Below are 12,109 nucleotides of genomic sequence, written 5' to 3'. Positions count from 1 at the left end.
AACGTCAGCCTTCCTGCTCCTCTGATGCTGCTGGCCTGCTGTGTTCATCCTGCTCTAAACCTTGTTGTCTCAGATTCTCCAGCATCTGCAGTTCCTACTGTCTCTAATCCAATTATCACCTTTGACTGATACTTGGAGCTACTCTAGCTGGAGGGAGAAGATAAACGGCACTTATTTAGCACCTATTCACAGTTGGATTTTAATATCAAACAACACTATTTTTGGTGTGGGGGTGCAAAAAGGCTTCATCCTGTAGTATCTGCACAGTTTTGTTAGCTGTCGCACCTTTGAATGGAATGTGGGTCTTGTTAAGTGGGGTTGTTTACATAGCACTTTATGGATGACTGCACTTTCAAGTGGGGTGTAACCGCAAATTGAAGTGGTTGTAACCTGATACAGAAGCAAGCCCCTGAATTAGTTTGAATGGGGGGGGGACTGGTGGTGGCTGGCACATGGAAATCTGCAGTTAGTATTATAACCAAGAATTAATGGGTTAATAGACACGATTTATGGAGTTATATTAAAAGTTGTTCATAGACATGAATTCTGATAAATCAGAACCCACAAAGATACACCACAGGGCCACAGTCAGCATCTGTAAAATAGAACAGACAGGTCAGTAACTGGGGAAGAGAACTTTAAAAATCACTTAAGCACCTCCCATCTCCTTTCATTGGAACTCCCACCTTTCGTTAGTCTGCACATTTGGTCCTGCCTTTGTACTGGCCGTATTAATGCAATAGCACCACATACAATTAGCTAGTCATTGATGTCTCTGCACTTAGTCTTTGGTTTAGCCACAGTTCAGGTTTTGATCTGTCACTATCCTCCATTATAAGCATTACTAATCTAATCTAATCTGATCAGAAGTATTGCCCAGTTTTTCTATATCACATGCCCTCCCACTTATTCTTCAGAATCTATGGAGTGACTAAATAATGAGGGAACAAGATAGAGCTTTATATGTGTAATTTCTACTTCCTGGGCAGCTAATGGTGAAATCTGTTCATTGAGCTGCAGGACACATCAGAGCGTTTACTTGCAGTGTCATAGTGAAATCAAAATGTAAACAGTGTCATCATGAACATCCTGCTGCTGAAAATTAACAGGCAGATATATTTAAACAATTTCATCGCATTCACAATTCACTTACCATGCTCATGTGATCACAGCCTCCATGCCCAGGCTTCATCTGCCAATAACATGAAATCATTATTAGGGCCCATGCCTTCATATCAACTGATCACATCCTACCTGCTAAAGTGAACTCAAGTCTAATCTGGATTAATCTGCACCCCAGCATACCCAAAAATTTTGAAAGCAATTACAGGTAAATCGAGATAAATGTAAGGCAATTCACTTGGGCAGGAAAACAAGGCAAAGGAATTATGAATGATGAACATTAGGACCCTGGGAAGCACCAAGGATCTGAGGGACCTTGGTGTGTTTGTACACCCATCCCTTAAGGTAGGGGAACAGGTAGATAAAGTGGTTAAGGCGGCGTATGGTATACTTGTCTTTACTAGCACAGGCACAGAGTTTAAGAGCAAGGAGGCGATGCTGGAACTGTATAAAATGTTGGTTAGACCACAGCTGATGTTGCATGTAGTTCTGAAATCCACATTATAGGATGGATGTGATGGCACTAGGAGAGGATGCAGAGCAGATTTATCAGGATGTCGGCTCATCTTGAGAGTTTCAGATTTGAAGAGAGATTGAACAGTCTGGGTAAAAACCAAAAGAACTGCGGATGCTGTAAATCAGGAACAAAAACAAAGTTGTTGGAAAAGCTCAGCAGGTCTGGCAGCATCTGTGGAGGAGAAAACAGAGTTAACGTTCGGGTCCGGTTCTGAGGAAGGGTCACCAGACCCGAAACGTTAACTCTGTTTTCGCCTCCACAGATGCTGCCAGACCTGCTGAGCTTTTCCAGCAACTCTGTTTTTGTTCTTGAACAGTCTGGGGCTGGTTTCCTGAGAGCAGTGGAGGTTGAGATGTATAAAATTATGAGGGGCATAGATATGGCAGACAGGAAGAAGCCTTTCCCGAGGGATGAATGACCCTCATACATAAATTTAAGATCAAGGGCTGAAGGTTCAGAGGAGATGCAAGGAAAAACTTTTTCACCCAGAGGGTGGTGGGAATCTGGAACTCATTGCCTGTCAGGGTGGTATAGCCAGAAACCCTCAGAACACTGAAGTAGTATTTAGATATCCACTCACGATACCAAGTGCTGGAAAATGAGATTAGACTAGTTAAGTGGTTGTTTTTTGATAAAGACTTGGTGACTACAATAGGTCCATGAGCTGTTTACTTGCATTCATGTCTACTTTTACCAATCCCAATGGAAACTTCTGATGGGGTTATCCTGACCTCACCAATAGGATGCAAAAAGACTCCAAAAACAAAAAAAACATTAGTTCAAATGGTCAGAGTACACAATTTGTGATTTTGACATTTCATTTGATGAAAACTACATCTGTTTGTAGGCAGCTGCATTTCTACACATGCAAGAGATAGATAGACCAAGACAACTTTGGGAAATTCTACACAGTCTAGATCAGCACATCTCATCTCCTGTTATGGAATGGTCCAAATCTATTTTGGTTTAATGGAATAGCCTTGACTGCTGAACAAATGAGAGTGTCATTTGAAATGAAAACCTGTATTTTTAAACAGAAACAGAAGTGTCAGGTGTACTTCTGTTCAAAATAATCTTAATTTCTTACAGCAAAAATAATGGTCTCAGCAAATTCTGTTCAAAGTTTAAATTGCATCCAACTGACCAGAATTAGGACTAAACCTGAGTAAATGACGAGAAAGGACATCAGTACACAGAATAAATAACGGCTCTCCACTAGGTGGAGCCAATCATGTGCACTGATTCCTTCTTTAGCTTGGTGTTCATTTGTTTTTTATTACACCTGAAAACATCCCAAGCAACTTCAAAAGGTAGTTAAAAAGTTTTTTTTGTTTGTGCAAGGGAATCAAAAACGTCCATTCAAGCCACTCACCATTCCGAGTCAGAAAAAGATAGCTGTTCCTTCAGTGTCACTGATTGATACCACACCAAATGGACTGTGGCAGTTCAAGAAAACACAGCACCACCACCTTCAAGGGCAACTAGGGATGGGAAATAAACTGGTCCAGCCAGCAACCCCAACTCCCCAAAATTAAACAGAATTGTCTGTTTTTAAACGTTCATTCTCTCAACTTCAGTCAACCATAATACCAGGTCAAGGTTTGTGAAATCTGTGACAAAGCATTCTGGCCTGGATTCCTAAGGAGCAGCAAATTTACAGTAAATGCTCATTGATCCAGTGTTGATAGTCCTTAATGTATCACAACATAAACAAGAGTTAGCATCAGCCCAGCCTAATGAGCTATTTGTCCAAACAGCACTGGTTTTACAGAATAACATTTCTGCGCTGCGAACTGAATAGTGAAAATGGAGAGTAACAAACTTATTTTAGATAGTTTCCCTAACTGGTCACAGGCAATGTAAAACACCCCAAAGACCAAAACCATACTTTACAGAGATGATCAGGCACCAATCATGTTGCATCCACCACATACATCCCTAGTTCCAAACAAGGAGTCTCTTGTTTCTACACTGTTTACTTACTCAGTCAGGCTGGAGATGAAAAAGTTCCCAAGGATAGAGCAGTGCATTAGATATTATTTTGCATTAATTTTTTTGATCTCGGTTATCACGAACAGCAGCATTTGTTAGCCATCCTCATTTACCCTGCAGAAGGTATTGGTGAGCCTCAGTTTTGAATCACTGTGATCCATGTGGTGCAAGAACGCATACAGAATTGTTAGGAGAGGGAGTAACAAGGTTTTGACCCAGTGACAGCTATGCCATGTCTATATAGTTCATGGTGAGGACTGTTTGGGCGGGACACTTGCAGGGGGTGGTGTTCCCATGTATTTGCTGCCCTTGTCCTTCCAGATGGTAGTAATCATGGGATTCAGAGGGACTTCGCACCTTGTAGGTGGTACACATGGTTGCCACTGTGCATCAAGAAGGGTGTAAATGGTGGTAGATGAAATTAAGCTGAACTGTACTGGTGTTCGAGATTCTTGAGCATTGCTCAAGCTACACTAAATTAGGCAGTGCAAAATATTCCACAGCAATTCTGACTTATGTCTTGTAGATGGTGAACAGGCTTTATGGAGTCAGGATGTGCAACATTCCCAATCTCTGCTGACCTGCTCTAACTGTGCGACTGGCACAATCACATTTCTGGTCACAAGGGTGATATGGGAGAACGTTCAGAGCTGTTTAGATCCACTTGTCAGTCATGGTCATTGCTTTCAATTTGGGGAACACAACTGCTGCTTTCCAAATTGAGTTGCAAATGATACCAGAAACAGTCTAACCATTAGCAAACAGCTCCACTTCTGACCTCATGAATAAGGGAAGGTCATTGATGAAGCAGGTGATGCTGACTGGACTCACACACACATTGAGGAATTGCTGCAACAATGTCTAGAAGGTGCTTAAATAAGTAGCCTCAAACATCCACAATCTTCCTTTGCGTTCTTCTGATTCAGACTGGTGTTGAACTTTCACCTCAATTCCAACTGACTTCAATTTTAGTGAAGCTCCATGAGGCTGCATCAGTCAAATGTTGCCTTGATCACAAAGGGCAATCACTCAATTCACTCCTGGATCTCAGCTCTTATCTTCAATTATTTGTGGAATAATTAAAATAAGCAGAGATATGAGCAATACAAGCAGCTAGGACTAAAGCCCCATTTCATGGGCAGGTGATGGCAAAATCTGCTCCTAGTGAGTTGCAAGGACACAGAGCGTTTACTTTGAGCCTCATGGTGAAATCAACATGTAAACCTGGTCATCATTCACATCCTGCCCCTGAATATTAAACAGCAGATATATTATACTGGGGATATTTTACAAACGTCGACTTAGGAACAAGATCTCTTATTAATTTTAAAAACCTGACATGTCTCGTGTCTACAAACAGCTGTTTTATATTGTATTACACTGTGATCTGACTGGAGTACAAATTGACTTACGAATATACTCAAGAACGGAACCTGATTAGAATTTCTGGACTGTCTGTTTCGTAGAAATTCTATTGTATTCACAGTTCACTTAACATACTGTAACAACCACAGGCTCCCTGTTCAGATGCGCTCTGTCAACAACATGAAATAATTATTAGTGTCCAAACCATTGTACCATTAACTGAGCACATTCTGCCTCCTAAACTGAACTCCAGTCTGAGGAAAGAGGAAGGTGGTATACTCCCTGTAGCAATCCAATTGTAACTAGAGTCCAACATCAACATCCTCCTGTGAGCTAAAGTGCTTGCTTTAGAGATCAGAAGCTTCACATGTCCCAATTTGGGAACAACCTTCACTGTTGAGCAAATTAGAGACAGTGTCATTTGAAATCAAAATGCAGCACTTTGAAGAGAAGAGAAAACATGAAAAGCACTTCTTTAAAGCATTTCTGATCTTAGAGAAAGACTGACCTCAGCAATTTAACTTGTTAAATTTGTGTCACGCCTCAGAATTACAGTGGAGAGTAGACATTGCCAGACAGACAGGAATGAATAAAATAGGAAACTCTTGAGACATTCCTGAACAACTCTACCGGTATGCATGTTTATAGTGGGCACAGTTAATCCCTATTTGAAGTACCAGTATCTACATATTCCTGCACACAGCAATGAGCAGGCACAGACAACAGCTGTACTGTGATTTAATTTGTTAAGGTACAAGAAGCCAGAATTAGAGGGGCTTGAAGGAGATTTAAGAGATAGGGAGTAGTAAGGCTAAGGGGGAACTTAAAAACAAGAATGAGAATCAAACAGCAACAAAAGCTATGAACACACTGCAGGTGGGGTGGCACAAGCCCAGTCCCCAAGAGCAGAACTGAAACCTGGCAAATATTCTCGAAGTATTAAAACATACCTCCAGGACTCTTGTGGTGCAGACACAGTGTCCCTACCTCTAAGCCAGGAGGCCTGGGTTCAAGTTCCACCTAGTCCATTGGTATGTATTAACACCGCTGAACAGGCTGAATAGAAAATATCTTAAATCACATCTCCTAGTTACCACACCCACACCCAAAATAGCTAATAACTAACTTGTACACTGGAGTTTAGTCCACAACATGCCAGCAGTTCTGTGGACAGTGTGGCTGCAAGGTCAGCTCTGCACCAGCCTACAGAACACATCATCCTTGATAAGAGGATGTCCACTGCTCTGTCAATAGACAGAGCTGAAGGAACAAACAATGCAAGATCAGGCCACTGATTTAAAATCAGCTGCACTTCTTGCCCTGCCCAGACACTACAGTTTACAGTGAGGGGTAGGCTATTCAGTCCCTCAAGCTTATTTCACAATTCAAGTAGGTCATGGTTGACTGAATTCTAACCCCATTTGCTGGCCTTGGTTCCAACACCCTCAGTAGCCTCATCCACCAACCATCTATCAAACTCACTTTTAAAACTGCCAAATTTACTGGTTTGTCAGAACCTCATTACTGTTCAATCCAGGAATGAGGTTGAACAAAAACAGCCCCTGAGCAGATGATGCTCGCAATCAGAGGATCCCTGCCTTCAATGAATGAACAACTTTTAAATATTCATTTAAAGTAAGGAAGAGTCCCTGGGAGGATTGGAAAATTGTTAATGTGACACCCCTGCTCAAAAAGGGAGTAAGGCAAAAGACAGAAAAATACAGGGCGATTAGCCCAACCTCAGTCGTGGGTAAGATTTTGGAGTCCATGGTGAAGGATGAGATTTCTGAATACTTGGAAGGGTATGGTAAAATGGGGCAAAGTCAGCATGGCTTCATCAAGGGGAGGTCATGCCAGACAAATCTGTCAGAATTCTTTGAGGAAGTAACAAGGAGGCTAGACCAAGGAGAGCCAATGGATGTTATCTACCTGGACTTCAAAAAGGCCTTTGACAAGGTGCCGCACAGGGGGCTGCTGAGTAAGATAAGGGCCCATGGTGTTAAAGGCAAGGTACTAGAACGGATAGAAGATTGGCTGTCTGGCAGAGAGTGAGGATAAAAGGGTCTTTCTCAGGATGACAGCCAGTGACAAGTGGTGTTCCACAAGGGTCACTTTTGAGACCATAACTTTTCACTTTATACATTAACGATCTAAATGAGGAAACTGAGCGCATTCTGGCTACATTTGCAGACAATACAAAGATAGGTAGAGGGACGGGCAGTATTGAGGAGTCAGGAAGCTGCAGAAGGATTTGGACAGGTTAGGAGAGTGGGCAAAGAAGTGGCAGATGGAGTACAAAGTGGGAAAGTGTGAGGTCATGCACTTTGTTAAAAAGAATAGAGACATGGACTACTTTCTAAACGGGGAGAAAATTCAGAAAGCTGAAGTGCAAAGAGACTTGGGAGTTCTAGCCCAGGATTCTCTCAAGGTAAATTTGCAGGTTGAGTCCATAGTAAGGAAGGCAAATGCAATGTTAGCATTTATTTTGCGAGGACTTGAGTATAAAAGCAGGGATGTACTTCTGAAGCTCTAAAGGTTCTAGTCAGGCCACATTTGGAGAATTGTGCGCAATTTTAGATCCCATATCTCAGGAAGAACATACTGGCCCTGGAGTGAGTTCAGAGGAGGTTCACGAGAATGATTCCAGGAATGAAAATCTTAACATATGAAGAATGTTTGAGAACTCTGGGTCTACACTCGATGGAGTTTAGAAGGATGAGGGGGGGATCTAATTGAAACTTACAGAATACTGAATGGCCTGGACAGAGAGGACGTTGGGAAGAGGTTTCCACTGGCAGATGAGACTTGCACTGGAGGGCACAGCCTTAGAGTAAAGGGAAGATCTTTTAGAAGAGATAAGGAGAAACCTTTTCAACCAGAGTGTGGTGGATCTATGGGACTCATTACTTCAGAAAGCTGTGGAGGCCAGGTCATTCAGTATATCTAAGACAGAGATAGCTAGGTTCTTGATTGTCAAGGGGATCAAGGGTCATGGTGAGAAAGCAGGAGAGTGGGGTTGAGAAACTTACCAGCCATGATTGAATGGCCGAGCAGACTCAAGGGGCTGAATGGCCTAATTTCTGCTCCTATGTCCTATGTTCATTTTCTCAACCTCAGTAAACCAGGGCAAGGGTATGTGCAATCTGAGGCTGAAACAGTTTGAGAGACAGCCACTGGATTTCCTCGGAGCTGCAGACTTAGTGGTAGTGCTCACTGATCCAGCCTGTTTTCACTCATAAGTAGGAGTTAATTTCAGTTCAGCATAGCCGAGGAAGTTGCTTTATTTAATCTCTGAACTGACTGGTGTCAGAGTGCAAGTAAACCTATTTCAGAATTCTCACTCCGTCATTATAAATAGAAATCACTTTAAATACTAAGATCATTCTTTATGAAGGTGACTAATCACCTTGCATTCACTGCTCACCCACCCTTAGTCTTAAAACAGGCGTTGAGCTGGATGAACACAGCAGGCCAAGCAGCATCAGAGGAGCAGGAAAGCTGACGTTTCGTGTCGAGACCCTTCTTCAGAGAAATCCAGTGCTGACTATCAAACTGTTTCATCTCTAAACCTTGTTATCTCAGATTCTCCAGCATCGGCAGTTCCTACTATCTCTTAAAACAGGCATTGTTTTTAAAACAAGGAGTCAAGATACTGAGACTACTAGGGATAATTCAGTCACAAACAGGCAGAAGCAATGTACCCATTTTATTCCCAAGAAGTGAATGTTATCTGTAGTTATTTGTACAGCAATCAGATAAACACAGACACCAGAAGAAGAGTGATGCGAGGTAAAGTTTAAAAAGACTAAAGCTCAATTTTTTGAACAGCTAATGGTGAAATCGGTCCCTGAGAGTTGCAGGACACATCAGAGCGTTTACTTGGAGTTTCATGGTGAAATCAACATGTAAACAGTGTCAATCATTCAAATCCTGCTGCTAAAAATTAACAGGTAGATATATGCTGAAAAACACAACCTCGCCCCCCGCAACACTAAATGGAATTCCATTGTATTCAAAAATCACTCACCATATTTAAATGGTCACAGGGTCCATGTCCTGGGTTCCTCTGTCAACAACATGAAATAATCATCAGTGCCCAGATCATTGTCACCAACTGAACACATTCTGCACCTTAAACTATAACCAGCTGAATACATGCATGTGCACGGAAGGATGCATCAGAGCGTTTACTTTGAAGATCAGTAAAATCACATTTCCCAATAATCATCATTTGCATCATCCAACTCAGAATCACAACAGAGCCTGGACACTAACATAAGGCTAAAAGAACAACAGTGGTACACTCACCTTTAATGACTGGGACATGGGTGTCAGTGGGAAGGCACCATTCCAGCTTTCCCTCAAGAAGGCAGTGTTAAACTGCTGTTGTCAATTTGGTGTTAGTTAGGAAGCTCCAGGATTTTCATTCAGGAATGATTAAGGAGTGGTGACGCATCTTGGAAGTTGGTACCATCCCGGGTACTCACAATCTCCTAGTCAGTACATTTGCCAGGTTTGGAGACTTTCTTCAACCCATTCTCTGTGTAGTAGTCTGCAGTTAAAGCACACCAACGGGAGATGGAGCGCATTGTGCTTGATCCACTGGACCATTCTGTAAGTTCGTTGTTGAAGATGCAGTCACCTAGACAAATAGACAGCATGGCATTAACACTGGAAAACTACAGCAAAGTGGTGACTTTCCTCACAGCCATCTGTGGCCCATCAGACCCCCTCCCCACCTCCATTTTTTTTTCAAATCCTGTCCTGCTAAACTGTGGGATTCCCAGCATTTTTTTCCCCTCACAGGTTAGTTCATAGTATCTCTTTGGATGTTGTCTGGGTTGGAGGGTTTGAGCTGTAGCAAGAGGCCTAATAGACTGGAGTTATTTTCCCTGGAGCGTTGGAGGCTGAGAGGTGACCTTCATAGAGGTTTATAAAATCATGAGGGGTACGGATAGGTGTGGGAACTTCCAAAACTAGAGGGCATAGGTTAAGGTGAGGAGGGGGCAACTTTTTCACAGAGGGTGGTGTGTGTATGGAATGAACTGCTGGAGAAGTGGGGGGGAAGACTGGTACAAGTACAACATTTAAAAGGCATCTGGATGGGTATATGAATAGGAAGGGTTTGGAGGGTTATGGGCTAAATGCTGGCAAATGGGACCAGATTTATTAAGGACATCTGGTTGGCATGGACGAGTTGGACAAAAGCATCTGTTTCTGTGCTGTACATCTCTACGACTACGACTCCTCTTCAAACTTCTCATCATGCCTCTCAAAAAAATCTACACCCAGCTCCCTCAGTGCCTGCCAATTTTCAAGCTGCTGCACATGTTGCTGCCCCAAATTCATGCCCATCTTTCTCAAGTTCTACATCTGATTACCTCTTGACATGATGACTGAAGAAAATTGTTCCCTCTTCAGCTCAACCTGTCTACCACACTTTCCTCATAGAACACCTCTCCACTCGTGTCCAGCTGGGACGTCAGGGGCTGTTCTCATTTAGTCCCAATTCTACTTACTTGTTAGTAGCAAAAGAAACAATGAGTCATCCCAACGAATTTAACCACTATTGCCTCCTCCTCCCCTCAGCTCTTGCAGTTATTGAACAGCTCCTTCCAAGACCTTCCATCTAGGAGAACAAGGGTGGTTACATGGAAACACCACCACCTACAAGGTTCCCTTCCAGCCACTCACCATCCTGACTTAGTAATATATTGATGTTCATTCACTGTTGCTGTGTCAAAATCTGGAACTCCCACTCTAAGGGCATTGTGGGTCAACCTTTAGCACATGTCCTGCAGTAGTTCAAGAAGGCAGCTCATCACCACCTACTCAAGGGCAACTAGGCATGAGCAATAATGCTGGCCCAGCAGTGACACCCAGATACCCTGCATTTGGGTTTCAAGTAGCACTGGATGAGTAGGGATTTCCTCCAATTAAATGCTGTGTAGATTAAAGTAATTGTTTTCAATCCTCGCTCCAAACCCTGTTGCTGAGCTCCCGCCTGCATGAGCAACAGTAGGTGAAGCCAGTGTGGACAATCTTGGTGCCAGATTTGATTCTGAACTCCAAGCCTCACAGGGCTGTTCTCCCCGAGCTTGACTATTTCCATTTTGAGCTCCCTTCCATTCATACACTCGTGCACCATCACCGGCAGTCCCGCGCCTGCGCCCCGACATGACCCCGTTCCCCGCAACCACGAATCCCCGCGCCTGCGCACCGACATGCCCCCACCCTGCCACTCCCCGCGCCTGCGCACCGACACCGGCATGCCACACCCATCCCCGCGCCGACGCAGCGACAAGGCAGCCGGCACACCATGGACCCGCGCCTGCGCACCGACACCGCCGCCGAAATGCCAAGCCCTCGCGCCTGCGCACCAACACCACCACCAGCATGCCCCATAATTTTCTCTCAAACACGTTCCCCGATGTCGCGGATCGACAACGGAGGCGACAGCCCCAACCGGAATAACCTGTACCCGCACACAAAATACGCGAACGCACGGAAATCCCTCCCTCCTGAGGTAAATGGGAGAATTCGCGTAAGGCAACAGAATCGGCCACACTCGGACTATGATAAATTGATATTTTATACATACATAATACTTGCGAACGCGGTTTTACGTTAGTCTGTTGAATTCTTTTCAGCGAATAAATACCGAGCGATTAATGGCTGCTGTGTAGAAGCGCGAATCCGGGAGTGGCGGAGCCTCGTACCATGTGACCAAGACCACGTGTTTGGCCACTGGCGTCACTGGCCACGCCCCCATGCGTGCTAATGAATGAATGAACTCCTCCCGGGGAAGTGAAATTGGATCAGAGTTAGTAGAAACTGCAGATGCTGGAGAATCTGAGATAGCAAGGTGTAGAGCTGGATGAACACAGCAGGCCAAGCAGCATCAGAGGAGCAGGAAAGCTGACGTTTCAACCAGCTTTGGCTGGTGGTGAGAAGGTCGCTGCCCATCAGATCGTTCACGTACGCCCGGATTCTCTGCGCCACTGTGCACTGCTCTGCAAGCAGCCATGCTGGCAAAGAGACTGTCATGCGTCTCCTGCTGCAGTGTATCTTTGCAAAGAATGTTTGGGGAGAGATGCAGTGCAAGGAGTTGAC

The 12,109-nt window shown here is 43.9% G+C and overlaps 1 long non-coding RNA gene across 1 annotated transcript; it reads right to left on the bottom strand.

The window, feature by feature from the left end:
• Nucleotides 1–11,723, bottom strand: LOC109918948. Its single transcript, XR_007263118.1, has 5 exons — nt 11,598–11,723; nt 9,305–9,638; nt 9,024–9,062; nt 1,154–1,192; nt 1–595 (listed from the first exon to the last, which is right to left on the bottom strand). It is a non-coding gene; the product is annotated as an uncharacterized LOC109918948 (long non-coding RNA).
• Between the last annotated feature and the right edge of the window lie 386 nt (nt 11,724–12,109).

This window comes from Rhincodon typus, chromosome 10 (assembly GCF_021869965.1).
Source record: "Rhincodon typus isolate 14 chromosome 10, sRhiTyp1.1, whole genome shotgun sequence".
In the NCBI taxonomy this organism is placed as follows: Eukaryota; Metazoa; Chordata; class Chondrichthyes; order Orectolobiformes; family Rhincodontidae; genus Rhincodon; species Rhincodon typus.
Note: the sequence above shows the minus strand (reverse complement) of the source record. Positions and strands in the feature narration are given on the sequence as shown.